Below are 22,764 nucleotides of genomic sequence, written 5' to 3'. Positions count from 1 at the left end.
CTTATATACAGCTCTGAGGGCCAGGCGCACCTCTTCTACTGCCTTATATATAGATCCGAGGGTCAGACGCACCTCTCCTACTGTCTTATACACAGCTCCGAGGGCCAGGTGCACCTCCCCTACTGCCTTATATACAGCTCTGAGGGCCAGGGGCACCTCTTCTACTGCCTTATATACAGCTCTAAGGGCCAGGCGCACCTCTTCTACTGCCTTATATACAGCTCTGAGGGTCAGACGCACCTCTCCTACTGTCTTATATACAGCTCCGAGGGCCAGGCGCACCTCCCCTACTGCCTTATATACAGCTCTGAGGGCCAGGCTCACCTCTTCTACTGCCTTATATACAGCTCGGAGGGCCAGACGAATGCACTCCTACTGCCTTATATACAGCTCCGAAGGCCAGACGCATGCACTCCTACTACCTTATATAAAGCTCTGAGGGCCAGACGCACCTCTTCTACTGCCTTATATACAGCCCAGAGGGCGAGACGCATGCACTCCTACTGCCTTATATACAGCTCCGAAGGCCAGACGCATGCACTCCTACTGCCATATATACAGCTCCGAGGGCCAGGCGCACCTCTTCTTCTGCCTTATATACAGCTCCGAGGGCCAGGTGCACCTCTTCTACTGCCTTATATACAGCTCAGAGGGCCAGAAGCATGCACTCCTAGTGCCTTATATACAGCTCCGAGGGGCAAGTGCACCTCCCCTACTGCCTTATAAACAGCTCCAAGGGAAAGGCGCACCTCCCCTACTGCCTTATATACAGCTCAAAGGACCAGGCGCACCTCTACTACTGCCTTATATTTAGCTCTGAGGGCCTGGCGCACCTCCCCTACTGCGTTATATACAGCTCCGAGGGCCAGGCGCACCTCCCCATCTGCCTTATATACAGCTCCAAGGGCCAGGTGCACCTCCCCTACTGCCTTATATACAGCTCCAAGGGCCAAGCGCACACCTTCTACTGCCTTATATACAGCTCCGAGGGCCAGACGCATGCACTCCTAGTGCCTTATATACAGCTCCGAGGGGCAGGTGCACCTCCCCTACTGCCTTATATACAGCTCAGAGGGGAAGGCGCACCTCCCCTACTGCCTTATAAACAGCTCCGAGGACCAGGCGCACCTCTACTACTGCCCTATACACAGCTCTAAGGGCCAGGCGCATGCACTCCTGCTGCCTTGTATACAGCTCCGAGGGCCAGGCGCAACTCTTCTATTTCCTTATATAAGCTACGAGGGCCAGACGCAATCACTCCTACTGCCTTATATACAGCTCCGAGGGCCAGACGCATGCACTCCTTCTGTCTTATATTCAGCTCCAAGGGCCAGGCGCACGCTCTCCTACTGCCTTATATATAGCTCTGAGGGCCAGGCGCACCTCTTTTACTGCCCTATAAACAGCTCTGAGGGCCAGGTGCACCTCCACTACTGCCTTATATACAGCTCTGAGGGCCAGACGCACCTCTCTTACAGCCTTGTATACAGCTCAGAGAGCCAGGCGCACCTCTCCTACTGCCTTATATACAGCTCCAAGGGCCAGGTGCATGCTCTTCTAGTGCCTTATATACAGCTCTTAGGGCCAGGCACACTACTCCTACTGCGTTATATAAAGCTCCGAGGGCCAGGCGCACCTCCCCTACTGCCTTATATACAGCTCCGAGGGCCAGGCGCACTTCTCCTACTGCCCTGTTCACAGCTCTGAGGGCCCGGCAAGCACCTCCCCTATTGTCTTATATACAGCTCCGAGGGCCAGGCGGACCTCTCCTACTGCCTTATATACAGCTTTGAGGGCCAGGCGCACCTCTCCTACTGCCCTGTTTGCAGCTCCGAGGGCCCGGCACGCACCTCCCCTACCGCCTTACATACAGCTCCGAGGGCCAGGCGCACCTCTCCTACTGCCCTGTTCACAGTTCCGAGAGCCCAGCACCCACCTCCCCTATTGCCTTATATACAGCTCCGAGGGCCAGGCGCACCTCTCCTACTGCTTTAAATACAGCTCTGAGGGCCAGGCAATCCTCTCCTACTGCCTTATATACAGCTCTGAGGGCCAGGTGCACCTCTCCTATTGCCTTATATACAGCTCTGAGGGCCCGGCGCACCTCTCCCACTGCCTTATATACAGCTCCGAGGGCCAGGCGCACCACTGCTACTGCCCTGTTTACAGTTCCGAGGGCCAGGCACACCTCTCCTACTTCCACGGGGCGTACCGAACAGGAACCAAGTAGGTTTTCGGTCCGATGAGCAGAAGCCACAAGTGAAGTGAGCAGGGCTCTTGGAACCCGGACGCCCATGTAGCGGCTTATACCGCTCTCACAGTTTTTCTTCCAGACTGGGGAGAAGACTATTGATATTTTGCAAAGGTCCATCATTTTGTGGACCCTTTTTTCAAGTGACCAGGGCGTACCTTAGCGTGTACGTACCGCCCAGGTCACTCCTTCTGGTCCTGACGAAAACCCACAATCATATGAAGGTTGAAACATGTAGACCTAATTTTAAAAATCACATAGCACACATCGCTATTTTTAAACACTACACGTCTTAAGACACCAAAGTCTTCCTAATTAGGCATAGGTGTCACATTCTTTTATGGGGGTCCAATCACTCAGGAATAAACTCTTGCAGTGAGTAGCATTGGCCCCTTTTTAAACCACTTATCACTTTGTAAAGTCATTGCACATATAAAAAAGAAAAAAACCCGCTTGTTAGAAATGGAACCCCCACCTGGCTGAGGGTCGCACCCCAGTCCAGTAGGAACCCCACTCCCATGTACAGGAAGGGAGGGGCCCTTCCCCAAATGATGCCTGCTCCCCTTGGGAGGATGGTAGCAAGGGCAGGCAGGTTTATTCTCTTTAGTTAGCGGGCCAAGTATTTCGGATTGCACGTAGTGGTCGAGGAGACCCACGATAAAATAGACATGACATAGAGTTCTAATAAAAATATAGACTTCTTTATATAACTCTCTCAGTAGGTGAATAGCCATACATTCTCCACAGTACCTCCGATGAGGCTGTGATTCTAGTCTAAGGGTTTGTGGCGCACCAGCGGTGCGGCCTGGAGTAGGTTTCGTACTCCTGGTTCTGTCCTCAAAGTTCGCAGCGCACCAGCAGTGCGGGCAGGAGTACACTGGGTACTCGACGTGGAGTTCTCACAGTTCGTGACGCCCTCAGCAGTGCGGGCAGGAGTGCGGAAAGCACCCTATGTTGCTGCTGATCAGTACAGGTGGAAGACAGGTGTGAGCAGCGACACTGTCCGTCGGACTCAGGGGATGGTAATAGCTTGGAGCCGCGACAGCGTCCGGAGGCTCAGTGGTGGGGCAAGCTGAGAGCCGCGACAGTATCAGCAGGGCTCAGGTGAAGGCGAAGGCTTTGGGCCGCGACAGCGTCAGCAGGGCTCTTGTGGATAGCAAAGACTTGGTGCCGCGTCAGCGTCAGCAGGGCTCTTGTGATGGCGAAGGCTTGGGGCCGCGACGGCGTCAGCAGGGCCCTTGTGGTTAGCGAAGACTTGGAGCCGCGACAGCGTCAGCAGGGCTCAGGTGATGGCGAAGGCTTGGGGCCGCGACAGCATCAGCAGGGCTCTTGTGGATAGCGAGGTCTTGGAGCCGGGACGGCGTCAGCAGGGCTCTTGGTGATAGCGAAGAGTTGGAGCCGCGACAGCGTCAGCAGGGCTCAGGTGATGGCGAAGGCTTGGGGCCGCGACAGCGTCAGCAGGGCCCTTGTGGATAGCGAAGACTTGGAGCCGCAACAGCGTCAGCAGGGCTCTTGTGGATAGCGAGGCCTTGGAGCCGCGACAGCGTCAGCAGGGCTCGTGTGGATAGCGAAGACTTGGAGCCGCGACAGCGTCAGCAGGGCTCAGGTGATGGCGAAGGCTTGGGGCCGCGACAGCGTCAGCAGGGCCCTTGTGGATAGCGAAGACTTGGAGCCGCGACAGCGTCAGCAGGGCTCTTGTGGATGGCGAGGTCTTGGAGCCGCGACAGCATCAGCAGGGATCTTGTGGATAGCGAAGACTTGGAGCCGCGACAGCGTCAGCAGGGCTCAGGTGATGGCGAAGGCTTGGGGCCGCAACAGCGTCAGCAGGGCCCTTGTAGATAGCGAAGACTTGGAGCCGCGACAGCGTCAACAGGGCTCTTGGCGATGGGCACACTCGTCGTGCCTCCGGAGGGCTCCCGGGGGTACCTCTTCGGAGGTTCCCCTAGCAGATCTGATCTTTAGTTCCAGTGTCCTTCTTTTATCCCTCAAAATGTCTTTTATCTCCTTTCATGTAGGTTTCCCTCCCTTAGGCCCGGTTGGGGGTGGCTCCCGTCATGGGCCACCTCATCCTTTGAAGCAGGAAGGCAGGCGCCAGCATTGTGGGGGCCAGGACCCAGCCCCGAAACTACTCCTCCCCTCTAATCTAAAGGGCAGACAGCAGATACCAGATGGCGGAGTTTCCCCAGGCCCCATCACTGTCTCCAGACGGGGAATACACATCTTAGCTGTATCGCCCAGCTAGATTGCCTGGAAGATAGTCCCAGTCCAGAAGTCCTATTGCTAGACCTAGGAGGTGGAGGGCACTCTTCCTAAAGAGTGTATCACGTAATTCACGTAATTCTGAATTTAGGGGTGTCCGTCTCATATTTCTCCTATGTTCCCCGGGTCAGATAAATAATAAGGGGAATGGATCGAAAAGCTACTAAAACAAGATGGCTGCCAACTACTACGAGGTCATGCCACCCGCACCTGAGCAGGACAGGTCCAACACCGCTCCACTGTAATCAGGTGTCGAAGCACACCCTGTTGGCACTCGGCCTTCGGGGTGGGACCTCTATGATGAAGCATGTCACCAACCAGGTTGGTGAGTGAGGGGTCTTCTAAAAGGACATGCTTTGTCCTGCTAAAGTTGGGCACATTGTGCTTTGAATGAGCCTTAAGCTCTAAGTACAGAGCCTCTCTCTGTTACGCTTTCAGGGGGTACTCCTCCACTTGTTGTTTAACTATTATAGTAGGGGACCAGGAGTTCCCACCTCACAGACTAATACCCTTACTCTCTTATTGTTTTGGAATACACCTCTCCTACTGCCTTATATACAGCTTTGAGGGCCAGACGCACCTCTCCTACTGCCCTTTACACAGCGCTTCGGGCAAGGGGCATGCTCTCCTGTCTTATATACAGCTCTGAGGGCCAGGCGTACGCTCTTCTACTGCCCCGTTTAAGGCTCTGAGGGCCAGGCGCAGGCTTTTCCACTGCCCTGTTTACAGCTCTGAGGGCCAGGCGCACCTCTTCTACTGCTCTGTTTACAGCTCTGAGGGCCAGGCGCACCTCTTCTACTGCCTTATATACAGCTCTGAGGGCCAGGCGCACCTCCTCTACTGCCTTATATACAGCTCTGAGGGCCAGGTGCACCTCTTCTACTGCCTTATATACAGCTCTTAGGGCCAGAAGCACCTCTACTACTGCCATATACACTGCTCCTAGGGTCAGGCACACGCTCTTCTACTGCCTTATATACAGCTCTTAGGGCCAGGCGCACGCTCTACTACTGCCTTATACACAGCTCTGGGGGCCAGGCTCACCTCTTCCACTGCCCTTTATACAGCTCTTAGGGCCAGGCGCACGCTCTTCTACTGCCTTGTTTACAGCCCTGAGGGCCAGGCGCACCACTGCCCTATATACAGCTCTTAGGGCAAGGTACATGCTCTTCTACTGCCATATATACAGCTTTGAGGGCCATGCACGCACCTCTTCCACTGCCCTATATACAGCTCTGAGGGCCAGGCGCACGCTCTTCTACTGCCTTGTTTACAGCCCTGAGGGCCAGGCACACCTCTTCTACTACCTTATATACAGCTCTGAGGGCCAGGCACATCTCTTCTATTGCATTATAGACCGCTCTGAGGGCCAGGCGCATTCTCTCCTACTGTCTTATATACATTCTAAGGGCCAGGCACACGCTCTCCTACTGCCTTATATATAGCTCTGAGGGCCAGGCGCACCTCTTGTACTGCTTTCTATACAGCTCTGAGGGCCATGAACGCACCTCTTCTACTGCCTTATATACAGCTCTGAGGGCCAGGCGCACGCTCTACTACTGCCTTATATCTAGCTCCGAGGGCCAGGTGCACGCTCTTCTACTGCCTTCTATACAGCTCTGAGGGCCATGCATGCACCTCTTCTACTGCCTTATATACAGCTCTGAGGGCCAGGCACACGCTTATCTACTGCCTTATATACAGTTCTGAGGGTCAGGCACAGGCTCTTCTACTGCCTTATATACAGCTCCGAGGGCCAGGCGCACCTCTCCTACTGCCATGTTTACAGCTCTGAGGGCCAGGTGCACACTCTCCTACTGCCCAGTATACAGCTCTGAAGGCTAGACACGCCTATTATACTGCCCTATACACAGCTCCGAGGGCCAGGAGCACGCTCTTCTACTGCTATATACACAGCTCTGAGGGCCAGAGGTACCTCTTGTACTGCCCTGTATACAGCTCCAAGGGCCAGGCGCAAGCACTCCCTACTGCCCTATACCCAGCTCTGAGGGCTAGGCGCACGCTCTTCTACTGCTTTATATACAGCTCTGAGGGCCAGACGCACCTACACAACTATGAGGGCCAAACGCACCTCTTCTACTGCCCTTTATACAGTTCTGACGGCCAGAGGCACCTCTCCTGTTGCCCTATACACAGTTCGGAGGGCAAGGCGCACCTCTTGTACTGCCCTATATACTGCTCCGAGGGCCAGGCGAACACCCTCTTACTAGTTCAAGTTCAAGTTCAGAAATTTGTATAGCGCACTACTCACCCAGAGGGTCTCAAGGCGCTTGAGGGAGGGTGGGTGCTTTACTTATCGAATAGCCAGGTTTTTAGCTGCTTTCTGAAGGAGAGGTGGTTCTGTGTAAGGCGGAGGTGGGTGGGGAGAGAATTCCAGGTTTTGGCTGCTAAATAGGAGAAGGATCTTCCCCCCATGGTGGATCTATGGCTGCGCGGAATTGTGGCGAGGGCTTGATTGGACGATTGTAGTTGGCGGGTGGGGGTGTAGAAGGACAGTCGTGTGTTGAGGCATTCGGGTCCTAGGTCGTAGAGGGCCTTGTGTGCGTGGGTGAGGAGACGGAACGTTATTCTCTTGTTGACGGGGAGCCAGTGGAGGTCTTTCAGGTGACCGGAAATGTGAGCTTGACGGGGGATGTCCAGTATGAGTCCGGCTGAGGCGTTTTGGATGCGTTGGAGTTTTTTCTGTAGTTTGGCTGTGGTTCCGGCGTAAAGGGTATTTCCGCAATCCAGTCGGCTTGTGACCAGTGCGTGGGTGACTGTCTTTCTTGTTTCGGTGGGAATCCAACGGAAGATTTTTTTGAGCATGCGTAGGATGTTGAAGCATGATGATGAGACGGCGTTGACTTGTCTGGTCATCGAGAGGGAGGAGTCTAGGATGAAGCCCAGGTTACGTGCGTGATCTGTAGGTATGGGTGCTGTACCCAGGGCCGGTGGCCACCATGAGTCGTCCCAGGCAGAGGGGGATGATCCTAAGATGAGGACTTCCGTTTTGTGCGAGTTTAGTTTTAAAGGACTGTTCTTCATCCATTCGGCTACTTCTTTCATTCCTTCGTGTAGATTGGTTTTGGCGGTGTTTGGGTCTTTGGTGAGGGAGAGGATCAGCTGGGTGTGGTCTGCGTAGGAGATGATGTTGAGGTTGTGTTGTCGCGCGATGGATGTGAGGGGACTCATGTAAACGTTGAAGAGGGTGGGACTGAGTGATGATCCTTGTGGTACGCCGCAGATGACTTCGGTGGCCTCTGATTTCAATGGGGGGAGGCGGACTCTCTGGGTTCTTCCGGCGAGGAACGAGATGATCCAGTCCAAAGCTTTTCCTTGTATTCCGACGTTGCTGAGGCGTTGTATAAGGGTGGTATGATAGACTGTGTCGAAGGCGGCGGAGAGGTCAAGTAGGATGAGGGCAGCTGTTTCTCCGTTGTCCAGTAGCGTTCGGATGTCGTCTGTAGCTGCGATGAGGGCGGTTTCGGTGCTGTGTTTGGCTCGGAAGCCGGACTGTGAGGGGTCGAGGGATTTGTTGGATTCAAGGAAGGCGGCGAGCTGATTGTTGACGGCTTTCTCAATGACTTTGGCAGGGAATGGGAGGAGCGAGATGGGGCGGTAGTTCTTAAGTTCAAAGGGGTCTGCTATGGGTTTCTTCAGAAGGGCGCTGAGTTCGGCATGTTTCCAGATTTCCGGGAAGGTAGCGGACTTGAAGGAACAGTTGATGACATCGCGGAGATGGGGTGCGATGATGGAGTCTGCTTTGTTGAAAATGTGGTGGGGGCATGGGTCGGTTGGCGATCCTGAGTGGATGGAGTTCATCAGGCGGATGGTGTCTTCAGTAGTGATTGGGTTCCAGGCGCAAAGGTTGTTAGAGTGCTGTTTTGGTTCGGAGGTGGGTGGAGTGGACTGGTCTTCGGACTGGTTTTCAAAGCTGTTATGTATGTCGGCGATTTTGTTGTGGAAGAATGAGGATAAAGAGTCGCAGAGGTCTTGGGAGGGAGTGATGTCGTTGGTGCCGGCGGTGGGGTTGGTAAATTCTTTTACGATGTTGAATAGTTCCTTGCTGTTTTAGGCGTTGTTGTCAAGTCGATCTTTGAATGCTGATTTCTTGGTGGATCGGATCAGTTGGTGTTGTTTGCGGGTGGCGTTCTTGAAGGTGGCCAGGTTGTCAGTGGTTGGGTTTTTTTCTCCAGGCTTTCTCGAGGGTGCGGCAGAACTTCTTGGATTTCTTAAGGTCATCGTTGAACCAGGGGGCTTTTTTGCTACCTTGCTTGATTTGATTTATACACAGCTCTGAGGGCCAGGCGCACCTCTTCTACTGCCTTATGTACAGCTCTTAGGGCCAGACGCACCTCTCCTACTGCCCTATACACAGCTCTTAGGGCCAGGCGCACTCTCTCCTACTGCCTTATACACAGCTCTGGGGGCCAGGCTCACCTCTTCCACTGCCCTATATACAGCTACGAGGGCAAGGTACACGCTCTTCTACTGCCTTATATACAACTCTGGGGGCCAGGCACACGCTCTCCTACTGCCTTATATACAACTCTGGGGGCCAGGCGCATCTCTCCTACTGCCCTATACACAGCTATTAGGGCCAGGCGAATGCTCTTCTACTGCCCTATTTACAGCTCTGAGGGCCAGGTGCACCTCTTCTACTGCCTTATATACAGCTCTGAGGGCCAGGCGCACCTCTTCTTCTGCTTTATATACAGCTCTGAGGGCCAGGCACACCTCTTCTACTGTCTTATATACAGCTCTGAGGGCCAGGCGCACTCTCTTCTACTGCCCTATATACAGCTCTGAGGGTCAGGCACAGGCTTTTCTACTGCCTTATATACAGTTCTGAGGGCCAGGCGCACACTCTCCTACTGCCCTGTATACAGCTCTGAAGGCTAGATACACCTCTTGTACTGCCCTGTACACAGCTCCGAGGGTCAGGCGCACGCACTCCTACAGCCCTGTTTACAGCTCCGAGGCCAGGCGCACGATCTCTTCCTGCCCTATACTCCGTTCCGAGGGCCAGGCCACGCTCTTCTACTGCCCCATATACAGCTCTGAGGGCCAAACGAACCTCTTGTACTGCCCTGTATACAGCCCCGAGTGCCAGGTGCACGCACTCACTACTGCCTTATACACAGCTGTGAGGGCCAGACGCACCTACACAGCTCTGAGGGCTAAACGCACCTCTTCTACTGCCCTATACACAGCTCAGAGGGCAAGGCGCACACACTCCTACTGCCCTATACACAACTCAGAGGGCCAGGCGCACGCTCTACTACTGCCTTATATACAGCTCTGAGGGCCAGACGCACCTACACAGCTCTGAGGGCCAAACGCACCTCTTCTACTGGCCTATATACAGCTCTGAGGGCAAGGCGCATGCACTCTTACTTCCCTATACACCGCTCTAAGGGCCAGGCGCACGCACTCCTACTACCCTTTACACAGCTCCGAGGGCCAGGCGCACGCTCTTCTACTGCTTTATATACAGCTCTGAGGGGCAGACGCACCTCTCTTACTGCCCTATACACAGCTCCGAGGGTCAGGCGCACACTCTTCTACTGGCTTATACACAGCTCTGAGGGCTAGATGCACCCACGCAGCTCATAGGGCCAGGCACATGATCTTCTACTGCCTTATATACAGCTCTGAGGGCCAGAATTACCTCTCCTACTGCCCTATACACAGCTGCGAGGGCCAGGCGCATGCACCCTTACTGCCTTATATACAGCTCTGAGGGTCAGACACACCTCTCCTACTGCCATATATACAGCTCTGAGGGCAAGGCAGACTGGCACGCTCTACTGCTGGTTCTTTACAGCTCTGAGGGCCAGGCGCACGCTCTTCTACTGCCTTATATACAGCTCTGAGGGCCAGACGCACGCTCTTCTAATGCCTTAAATACAGCTCTGAGGGCCAGACACACCCCTCCTACTGCCCTATACACAGCTCCAAGGGCCAGACGCACACTCCTCTACTGCCTTATATACAGCTCTGAGGGCCAGACGCACCTTTCCTACTGCCCTATACTCAGCTCCCAGGGTCAGGTACATGCTCTCCTACTACCTTATATACAGCTCTGAGAGCCAGACACACCTCTCCTACTGCCCTATACACAGCTCCGAGGGCCAGGCGCACGCTCTTCTACTGCCCTATATACAGCTCTGAAGACCAGGCGCACCTCTACTACTTCCCTGTTTACAGCTCCGACTGCCAAGCGCACCGTCTTCTACTGCCCTGTATTCAGCTCTGAAGGCCAGGCGCACACTCTCCTACTGCCGTGTATACAGCTCCGAGGGCCAGGTGCACGCTCTCCTACTGCCCTATATACAGCTCTGAAGGCCAGGCGTACCTCTCCTACTGCTGAGGCCAGGCGCACACACTCTTGCTGCCCTGTTTACAGCTCCAAAGGCTAGGGGCACGCACTTCTACTGCCCTATATATAGCTCTAAGGGCCAGGCGCACGCAGTCCTACTGCCCTTTATACAGCTCTGAAGGCCAGGGGCACCGCTCCTACTGCTGAGGCCAGGCACACACACTCCTACTGCCCTATATATAGCTCTGAAGGCCAGGCGCACCTCTTCTACTGCTCTGAGGGTCAGGTGCATGCTCTCCTACTGCCCTATATGTAGCTCTGCGGGCCAGGCAAACTGGTGCACACTGCTGCTGGCTGTTTACAGCTCCATGGGCTAGGCGCACGCACTTCTACTGCCCTATATACAGCTCTAAGGGCCAGGCACACGCAGTCCTACTGCTCTATATACAGCTCTGAAAGTCAGGGGCACCGCTCCTACTGCTGAGGCCAGGCGCATGCACTCTTACTGCCCTATATACAGCTCTAAGGGCCAGTTGCACACATTCCTACTGCCCTATATACAGCTCTGTAGGCCAGGCGCACCTCTCCTACTGCTCTGAAGGCCAGGCGCACGCCCTCCTACTGCCCTATATGCAGCTCCGAGGGCCAGGCAGACTGGTGCACACTGCAGCTGGCTGTTTACAGCTCCAAGGGCTAGGCGCACATACTTCTACTGCCCTATATACAGCTCTAAGGGCCAGGCACAGCAAGCCCTACTGCTATATAAACAGCTCTAAAGGTCAGCGGTCATGCATTTCTACTGCCCTGTTTACAGTTGTGAGGGCCAGGAGCACGCACTCCTACTGCCCTGTTTACAGTTGTGAGGGCCAGGAGCACGGACTCCAACTGCCCTATATACAGCTTTGAGGGCCAGGCGCACACACTCCTACTGCCCGAATACAACTCTGAGGGCCAGACGCACCTCTCCTACTTCCCTAAACACAGCTGCGAGGGCCGGCGCATGCACTCCTACTGCCCGTTCACAGCAGAGCTGACCCATAGCCTGTGGCGTCCGGAGCGAAAGGATTTTTGCATCAGCCCTCTGATTATCAGGAGAACATTTTAATTTTACTCTGAACTAGAGTACATATCCTTTACCTGTATTCTACCCTTCGTGGCAACTTGAGACGACAGAGAGTCGGCTTTGGTCTCCTATTCATTCCGTTCAGGATATTCTCTCCGGTTCCACAAAATCGATTTCCTAAATATACCCCATGTTGAGACGCCATTGCTCACCCGCAACCCTATCCCAAGCAGTATTTTTATAGCATATGATACGGCCTACTCATTCAAGCGCTATTCCGATGGTCTTATTATTTTCTGAGATATCCTCACCATCGAGCACGTTTGCGCATATCTAAATTGGACTCCCTCTGCGCACATTCAAAGTTATGTAGGAGATTCATTTGAAGCAATGGTACATCATTACTGACATCTAGAATAAACTATATTGTGCAACAGTCGGCTACCTGAAGAAGGCGTGTATGCCGAAACACGCGTTGTAGACATCTGCCGCACTGCCTGAATCAACGTTCCGTCTATCATGTGGATTTGTATATATTTATGCTGACTGTTGAAATTGTTTGAAATGATCAATTTGAATAATGCATCCTTAATTGTTGAAATGAGAAAGGAAATATGAACTTTATACAAAAAATAAATAATTAAATGTATCATGACACCATTTTTCTTCATGTGTACATATTGTTGATATAGGGTGCCTTTTGAACAGATTGTTTATATATCATACACGTAAAGAGGTATTCTTATTAATAGTTCTTCTCCTAGCTATATCCTTTTCATACGAGTCTATTTCCCTATATTATAGCTAGCTGTTTCTATAGGGGTCCCTTTCTTCCTAAAAAACTCCTACTGCCCTATATACAGCTCTGAAGGCCAGGCGCACCCCTCCTACTGCTCTGAGGGCCAGGCGCACATCCTCCTACTGCAGTTCTGAGGGGCAGGCAGACTGGTGCACACTGCTGCTGGCTGTTTCCAGCTAAGTGGGCCAGGTGCACGCACTCCTACTGCCCTATATGTAGATCTGAGGGAAAGGCGCACCTCTCCAACTGCCCTATATACAGCTCTGAGAGCCAGGCAGACTGGTGCACACTGCTGCTGGCTGTTTACAGCTCCGAGGGCAAGGCGCACACCCCCCTACTGCCTTATATACAGCTCTTAAGGCCAGACCCACCTCTCCTACTGCCCTATATATAGCTCTGAAGGCCAGACGCACCTCTCCTACTACCCTATATACAGCTCTGAGGGCCAGGCGCACCTCTCCTACTGCTCTAACCACAGCTCTGAGGCCCAGGCGCACCCCTCCTACTGCCCTATTTACAGCTCCAAGGTCCAGGTGCACGCTCTCTTACTGCCCTGTTTACAGCTCTGAGGGCCAGGTGCATGCACTCCTACTGCTCTGTATACAGCTCAGAGGGCCAAGCGCACGCACTTCTACTGCCCTGTATATAGCTCTGAGGGCCAGGCACACTGGCAAACTCTGCTGCAGGCTGTTTAGAGTTCTGAGGGCCAGGCACGCTCTCCTGCTGCCATGTATACAGCTCTGTGGGCCAGGTGCACGCTCTCCTGCTGCCCTGTATACAGCTCTGTGAACCAGGTGCACGCTCTCCTACTGCCTTGTCTACAGCTCTGCGGGCCAGGCGCATGCTCTCTTACTGCCCTGTTTACAGCTCTGAAGGCAAGCCGCAAGCAATCCTACTGCCCTGTATACAGCTCTCCTGGCAAACTTTGCTGCTGGATGTTTAGAGTACTGAGGGCCAGGCAGGCTCTCCTTCTGCCTTGTATTCAACTCTGAGTGCCAGGTGCATGCACTTCTACTGCCTTGTATACTGCTCTGCTGGACAGCCAGCGCTCTGCTACTGCCCTGGGCTCGAAGGGCAGGCAAAATGACACACTCTGCTGTTGGTTGTTTACAGCTCTGAGGGTCTGGTGCATGCACTCCTACTGCACTGTTTACATCTCTAAGAGCCAGGCAAGTAGCAGGGTTCTTCCGGGTTAATTAAGAACCCTGCTATTCAGCAACATCACTTCACCAAACGGAGTTTGAGCCGTTCATAGTACGCGAAGGCGACTCCCCCGGTACCCAACTTGGAACTAATCATAATTGGAGCCGCCATTTCAGCAGCCCCCGTCTCCCCGCCCAAGCTCCCCCTACCTGGAATTGCGGCTAATGAGGCTCTATTTAACAGGCATGATATTAATGTCCTGATGATGATCCGCACATTTCTCAAACGGATCGAAAAGCTGTCGACACCTTAATACACCTTATACGCACAAAAACTTTAGTTCATTCTGCTGTAAAGGTGTTTGTAGTGATTTGTTCTTGTGACACTGTTTATTCCTTTGTGTAACAAACCAAAAAGCTTTGCCTGAGCCCCCTGTTGTTCGTTTCTCCCTTGTTTTGTACTCTACTGGCTACGTAGGACACAGGATTGTGTCCCATTTTATGTATTTTTGTGTATTACTGTTTCTAAAGCCTACAAGTAAATATTAGTCCACTAAATATAGCTACGTTTGAGTTTATACTCATTTTTTGGTTTCCATTTCACTTTCTGGGGACCATTGTTGTTGAAAATAATTGACTCCCAAGGTCCCTTGTCGACTTGTTTGGGTTCCCTTGTTACATGACCGACACATATACCGGCACACTCGGCTGCTGGCTGCTTACAGCTCTGAGGGCCAGGTGTACGCTCCCCTACTACTCTCTTTACAGTTGAGGGCCAGTGTACGCTCTCCTACTACCCTGTTTACAGCTCTGAGGGCCAGGCATACTGGTACGCCCTGCGGCTGACTGTATACAGCTCTGACAACCAACCAAGCACACGCTCTCCTGCTGGCTTACAGCTCTGAAAAACAGGTATACTCTCTCCTGTTGGCTGTTTACTGTTCCGAGGGCCAGGAACACTCTCTACTCCTGCCCTGCTTAGAGCTCCGAGGGCCAGGCACAAGCTCTCCTGCTGTCCTGTATACAGATTAAGGGCTAGGTACATTTTCACACTCTGCTGCTGGCTGTTCACAGCTCTGAGGGCTAGGCACACACCCTCCTACTGCCCGGTTTACAATTCTGAGGGTCAGGCACACATTCTCCCACAGTCCTGTATACAGCTCTGCGTGCCAGGCAGACCGGCACACACTGCTGCTGGCTGTTTACAGCTCTGCGGGCTAGGCGCACACTCTCCTAATGCCCTGTTTATAGCTCTGAGGGCTAGGCACACACCCTCCTATTGCCCTGTTTACAATTCTGAGGGTCAGGCGCACACTCTGACACAGTCCTGTATACAGCTCCGGGTGCCAGGCAGACCGGCAAGCTATGCTGCTGGCTGTTTACAGCTCTGATGGCTAGGTGCACACTCTTTAATGCCCTGTTTACAGCTCCGAGGGCTAGGCACACACCCTCCTATTGCCCTGTTTACAATTCTGAGGGTCAGGCGCACACTCTGCCACAGTCCTGTATACAGCTCCGAGTGCCAGGCAGACCGGCAAGCTATGCTGCTGGCTGTTTACAGCTCTGATGGCTAGGTGCACACTCTTTAATGCCCTGTTTACAGCTCTGAGGGCTAGGCACACACCCTCCTATTGCCCTGTTTACAATTCTGAGGGTCAGGCGCACACTCTGACACAGTCCTGTATACAGCTCCGAGTGCCAGGCAGACCGGCAAGCTATGCTGCTGGCTGTTTACAGCTCTGATGGCTAGGTGCACACTCTCTTAATGCCCTGTTTACAGCTCTGAGGGCTAGGCACACACCCTCCTATTGCACTGTTTACAATTCTGAGGGTCAGGCGCACACTCTGCCACAGTCCTGTATACAGCTCCGAGTGCCAGGCAGACCGGCAAGCTATGCTGCTGGCTGTTTACAGCTCTGATGGCTAGGTGCACACTCTCTTAATGCCCTGTTTACAGCTCTGAGGGCTAGGCACACACCCTCCTATTGCCCTGTTTACAATTCTGAGGGTCAGGCGCACACTCTGCCACAGTCCTGTATACAGCTCCGAGTGCCAGGCAGACCGGCAAGCTATGCTGCTGGCTGTTTACTGCTCTGATGGCTAGGTGCACACTCTCTTAATGCCCTGTTTACAGCTCTGAGGGCTAGGCACACACCCTCCTATTGCCCTGTTTACAATTCTGAGGGTCAGGCGCACACTCTGCCACAGTCCTGGACCTGTATACAGCTCCCTCTGAGTGCCAGGCAGACAAGCACTCTCTGCTGCTGGTTTTTAGGTTTCGCTGGGGAACGGAGCCGTTAGGCTCCGCCTCCAGAGAAATCTTATGTTTCTTAGTGTGTACTCTTAGTCCCTCCCTCTGTTTCATTGGCTAGCTCCATAAATGGAGGCTAGCCATTGGAACAGAGAGGCGTCCGTCATGGCCGGAGGAGACACGGGGGCGTTCCCGAGAATCTTTGGCTTTTGGCTACGTCAGCGTCAGCCAAAAGCCGGGAACGCCCCCTAATCTGGTCCGGCCGGGCCGTGCTTGCTGCTGTCCTGCCTTGTGTCCCTCCTCTCGCCGTCCCCACGTTTCCCGCCTCCCTCCCGACGTCCGTGTCCTTTCCCGCCCTCCTCGTCCTCTCCCGCCCGCCCCCCTCGTCCTCTCCCGCCCCCCCCCCTGTCCTCACAAATTGTGGTATCCCGTCCCGCCCGGGGGTTTCTTCAGCCGGCCGGCCAATCCTAGCGCGGCCGGCCGGAAGTGCCCGCCCCCCCGCCGCCCAGGGGAAGAAGGAAGACGGCGGCCCACAAGAAGTATGGCGGCCCACGCGGGGCTCCCGTGGCCTGCCTGGAGGGAGCCCTGGAAGAAGCGGAGGACGTTGCCGGGCAGGTGTTGCCGAGTAGGACAGCTGCAGCCCCGCGCCTCCGCCCACGGTGAGTGCTGTGTTGCTCGGGTGTTCACGCCGCCCTGGGCCCTGCATGCTCACGGAGGACGCTGCTGGTGCCGTCGTTCCCTGGTGTGCATGGGGAGGCGGCACCCGCTGCAGACACTGCGCCTTGTGCATGTTTACGGGGATGCTCCGCTCTGGACTGGGCAAGCAGTGGCAAACGTGGGAGTTGCATTGTAAATGCTTGTTTGGCTCTTTGGTTCATGCTAAGGGCTCCATACTTTTTTCCCACCTAAGCTAAATTTGCATCCTTTTTCCCCAACATATTGGTGAGTCTAAAAGTGCTCTAGATCAAAGTGTCTGTTTTTTTAAATCCTAAAAATGGCATCAACAGGGGGGGAGCTTGGCTGACTCCAAGAAGGCAGCGAGCTAAGGGATCTCCGCCGATAGCCACCGGTATCTGACATAATCCTGGTGTTTATTCCAACAACAGCTCCCCTATAAGCGTTTATTGATGCACTGAAAGTTGCGGCAATCCACGATATTTGACGATTCCGAGAACTGAGCACACGTTGAGTCGCGATCAATAGAAACTGGCGAAGCAGCATGTGTGACTGACCGTGCCAGAAGCGCAAGCTTGAAAGCACCTAAGCTGCCGGAGAAGTGAGTGAATGATTCGTGGCTGGGGGGGGCTCTCTGGGAGCCCGCACTGGGAAGGGGGGATCACTCGACATCCGGAAGCCCATTAACCAGTGAAAATGGCATAGAGGTACAAAGGCCGCAAGGGGGAAACATGTGGCCTACTCAAGTGGCCGGTGGGGCCTAGCATGTGTGGCGACGTGGGACCTCCCTTGGGCACCGGACTCGTATGAGTAAAGCCCTGGACGCCTGAAATCAAAAGAGCACAGTGGGAGCACATCGGCACGCCGGGGCAGGTGAAAATTGCAGTGCCTGTCACATTAGCATACATGAGTGCCGACTAGGGGGGCTCCGCGCTGGTGCCCTCTCTGCGGTGCGACTCGGCCCCTCCGACATGCTCAGAATTTTATCAGCCCAGAGTAAACCTCGCCACAGACTCCAGTAGTGCGCCTAAGCGGCAGTTCGACCTGCGCAAAATCCTTAGATCGCAAGAGCCCACCCCATTGTTTCCTGAAGCTACATCGGACGACTAGGAGGCGTCAGCTGATACAGATCGGAAACATATCCTGCACACTATGCAGCAGAGCCTATCATAAATAGACAGCAACATTGATATGCTATTGTACCGCATGGACAGAATGTCTGAGCGCCTCAACAAACATGGCGACAGGTTGAATGTGGCGAAACAGAGAATATCGGACGTGGAGGACATTGTGAAAGTAGACACAGAGGCGCAAAAATCGAGGGACAAAATTCTTCAAGTGCTCCAGTCCAAAGCAAGAGATCTCAAAGCGAAATAACATCTACATTTTGGGAGTTACAGAGTCGTTGAATATTGGTAACATGGAGCAGCATGTGGAAAAACTACTGATCGATCTCCTTGGCAGAGATACTTTATGTTAAACTATAGGGACCGTGATGCCGCCCTGAGGAAGGCATGAGAATTAGGGATGCTACAACATGAGGGCTCGGGCATATCCCTATTCCCGGACTTTACTCTACTGGTCCAAGAGGCAAGGCAACTTTTCATACCCGCCAAAAAAACGGCTCAGAAATGAACCTGGAGTATAACATGCAATCCCAAAATCCAAGTTGAACGAATGGCAAGGTACATGGCAAGGGCTCTTGTGTGGTGTGTGTGGGGGGCTCTTGTGTGTGTGTGTGTGGGGGGCTCTTGTGTGGGTGTGTGTGTGCAAATGCAATAAGTCTTGCATTTGCGACAGAGTAAGCTATTGGCATTGTAAATGAGAATGCCATTTATTTATCTGTTTTCAAAACCAACACATAAATAAAAAGTTTGTCATTTACAATGCCAATAGCTCAAACTTTTCCGAAGGCGAAACCGTTGCATTGTAAATGCTTGTTTACAACTCTGAGGGACAGGCACACACTGTTGTTGGTTGTTTACAGCTTTGAGGGACAGGCACACACTGCTGCTGGCCGTTTTGGTACACAGTATACCTCTTCATACAGTTAGCTTTCTGTAATTTCTGCACAGTCATCACATAAATTAGCAGCTACTGCCGGATTTATGAAGAAAACGTAATTTAGCCGCCAAGACATCCATAACCATCTTGGAGCCCTTTATTAGTTTGTATTTTCCTCGCTACCAGACAGCATATTTATGATGACAAGGCCTGCAATGTTCCCAGCTCCAGAGGGCTCCTTCATCACCCGTCAGGCACCAATGCTCTTCTAGCCACTGCAACGCTGCTCCAATATAATGGGATGAATTATGGCCCGTGAGACTTAAAATAAAAGTCAGGGTGCGACTGGAAGCACTGCGAAGGATCTGCAATTACTCCGAGAGGGCTGAACTACTAATGGACTCTCTCTAGCTTCCAGTACACTGGTTGTGTGCATGAAAGAAACTTTGAACCTAATGAACGAGGCCGCCTCAACGCCTGCCCCTGGGTAAATGCGTGTGGGCAAGGAAAGAGAAGAAAGAGAGAAGAAATTAGAAGAGAGAGTGTAGACACCGTTTCCACTCGTGCTGGAAGGCATTTTAGTCTAATTAGAATAATTCAGGCAGCTCAGAAGTTCACCCTGCAATAAATGTTGTACAACAAAAGATAGGTACCACAATAGCCTTAGGCCCTACGGGGTACTGACCTAAGGAATAATCAGTAACAACTAACCGCAAACGAAACATAAGTATCTTACTAGTGCAGACTGCGCTTGGCAAATGGAAACGCAACAATTTGGGTACTTGTGGTTGCAACTGACAATCTGCTACCGAAAAGCACCAACCATGCTACTTCTACCACACGAAATTGTGATAGAAGTAGCATGCGGTCAATTATATGATTATTGTACTTGACTGTTCGACAGGTTCAAGTTCTAAACCTACTGGAGAGAAAATGCCATAAAAAACATAAAAGTAATATATATGTGTGTATATATATATATATATATATATATATATATATATATATATATATATATATATATATATACACACACACACATATATATATATATATATATATACACACACACATGTTCTCAACGATCCTGAACTTCAGCTGCTGTCTTTACAATGAAACAGGTACAGACCACAGAAGCACTGTAAGGGTTATTCAAAGTGCTTTATGCCACCATCTTTTTAGTCAGCATGACGCGTTTCGGCTGTGTCTTCACAGCCTTCATCACATGACACCCAGACTAATCATAACAGTTTATATAGTGACTACCTGAACATGAGTTGCGCTGTGAAAAGCCTACAAATGAGCTAGAAGAAAGATTTACAAGTGTATCTTTTCTATTCATAAATATAGTTTCAATGCATCTAGATAATGACAATAAATATAGATAAATATATATAAATAAATGACATAACCATAAATATACATGAAATTCATAGAAACGATTAAAAAACACAAAGCTTTAAAATCATTCTAAAAAAATCTACAATATGTAAAAGAGCTGAATGTCCAGTGGCCAGATGTTGCTACTCACATCGTTTGTCATTTAAATATAGCTCATTGTCATAGTTTTAATCACAAAACGCCTTTAAGAAAAAAGTCCTAGTGCAAGAAAAATAGTGCAAAACTAATAGATATGTGCTAATTTATCCTACAATCAAAGATATTAAAATCATATCTCTTTTCAGGGTAAAAATTTCTTTTTTTAAATTTTTTTTTGTTTAAAAGAGGCACTCTGATAGCATTATTTATATTTCTCGAATCATAATTGCTTAATAAAGTGCAAGTGCAAATAATATATAGTTTTAATATGTGGAGTGATTAATTAAATTGTTCGATACTGTAGAGTAATTATAAAAACAGTTCAAATGTAGTTCAATAGATACACACATGTTACTCCTTGACTCTTCATAAACTCTTGTCTCAAAACAATGTCTGAAAGTGATGTAGTAAGTTCAGGGAAAACTTGGTAAAGAAAGACATGCACTTTACTATACTAGTCCGATGTTTATAGAAAGTTATGAAGGTCATTTCCAGTGTTGAGGCCATTGGGAATACGGGTGTCTAGTAGAAGAATATATTTAGATTCAAGTTGCCTCAATTGTTTTTCCCTATTTCCTTCTCTAGGACTTTTACGTACTGATTCAATAATGAAGTTACTGAGATCGTTGAGGTTGTTGCTGTGTACTAATTTGAAATGGCGAGCTACTGGATAACTTTCATCTGAATTTACACTAGCTCACAGGTGTTGTAGAATTCTATTGAATGCCTGTAGTTTTGTACTGCCCACATATTTAAGTTTACAGGTACATTCCAAAACGTACAGCGACAAGAGAACAACCCATGGATTTTAACAAGGGTTGGATCAAAAGCAGTAAGATATTCAGTGGTATTTATACCAAATTTACATGCTCGACATGTTATGCATTTATGGAAGCCTGTTTTAGTTGAAAACCAATTTTTGGAAGTAACCACCTCAGGGCTAGATTTAACTAAAGAGTCCCTCATCGAGGGGGCCCTCCAAAAGGTGAAAGGAGGCCGATCTGGTAAGAGTGGAGCTAGAGTGATATCTGTTTTAAAGATAGGCCAGTGTTTGTTCATTCTTCTTTGTTAAAGGTCTTAATCAGTCTAATCTGCTCTAAAGTGTTGTGGGGATCAGTGTTACTGCTATCTCTAGATTTAGTGGTGTTAGTGAGACACTCTTCTCTAGAATGGCTATTAGCTCTGGACCTGGCTTCTTCAAATAAAGTAGGACAATATCCTCGTGCTATAAATCTATTGTGGGCCTGAATTTGTCATTCTGTTAAGTCTTTTTCTGAGCTACAAATTCTCTGCATCCTTAAAAACTCTCCATAAGGTATGCTTTTAATTAGATGACCAGGGTGGGCACTGCTCGCATGGAGAATAGCATTCCCTGCGGTTTTCTTCCTATGTAATCTAGTGTGAAGCATGTTGTTACTTATGAATACCTCAACATCTAGAAATTGAACACGTCTTACTTATGTCAGCTGTAAATTTAAGGTTTAAATCATTGTCATTGATAAATTTAACAAATTCCAAAGCTGACTCCGGCTTGCCCTTCCAAATCATACAGACATCGTCTATAAATCTCCAGTACTCCACCACATGAAATGAAATGAATGAAATGAAAATTGCACTTGTATAGCGCATAGCTACCCGGAGGCCTCGCAGCGCTTGTGAATGATTACTTAGTGCGGGCTTGGGGTAGATTAGCAGGTGTTAGCAAACAGGTGCGTTTTCAGGGCCTTCCTGAAGGACATGTGATTGTTGTGTTCCCGAAGAGAGAGCGGGAGAGAGTTCCAAAGTCTCGCCGCTGTATGAGAGAAAGAGCGGCCTCCCCAGCGAGCTTTCTTGATTTTGACGGACGTTGCCAGCTGGAGGGTGCAAGAGCGAAGGGAACGGGACGGAACATATGGCGTAACCATAGGGTGTAGAATTACAGGGCCCGTTCGATGGAACGATTTGTGTAAAATACACATGGCTTTAAAATGCACTCTTGCCGCCACAGGGAGCCAATGGAGCTCCCTCAGGGCGTTCTTAGCTGACTGCCAGCGGGGGATGTTGTAGAGTAGGCGCGCCGCACTGTTTTGTGTGATTTGGAGCTTCTGAGTAACGGAGATGGGGGCTCCCATATAAAGAGCATTCCCATAGTCCAGGCGGGAGAGTATCAGGGCCTGGACCATAACCCTCCTCGCCTGGAATGGGAGCAAAGGGAGCACCTTCCGCAGCATCCTCATTAGCCCAAAACAGGTGGCGGCCGTCTTGGTAGCCTGGACCGAAAAATCGAGTGCTCTATCGAGCCAGATCCCAAGGCTCTTTATCTGGGACTTGGGGACGGGGAAGGAGCCTAAACATGGAGGCCAGATGGATGCAAGGGCAGAGGGAGAAGGGTTGCCCAGTAAGATGATGTCTGTCTTCTCCCCATTAAGCTTTAAGCAGGAAGATTGCATCCACCTGGCGACAGCCTCTAGACAGGGGCC

The 22,764-nt window shown here is 51.2% G+C and overlaps 1 protein-coding gene across 2 annotated transcripts in view; it reads right to left on the bottom strand.

Annotated features, from left to right (window-relative positions):
• Positions 1-22,764, bottom strand: part of NCOA1 (nuclear receptor coactivator 1) — a 1,223,800-nt gene that overhangs the window by 905,292 nt on the left and 295,744 nt on the right. The gene's annotated exons all lie outside the window — the stretch shown is intronic.

This window comes from Lissotriton vulgaris, chromosome 6 (assembly GCF_964263255.1).
Source record: "Lissotriton vulgaris chromosome 6, aLisVul1.2, whole genome shotgun sequence".
Taxonomy (NCBI): Eukaryota; Metazoa; Chordata; class Amphibia; order Caudata; family Salamandridae; genus Lissotriton; species Lissotriton vulgaris.
This window is presented reverse-complemented; position numbering and strand designations above follow the sequence as displayed.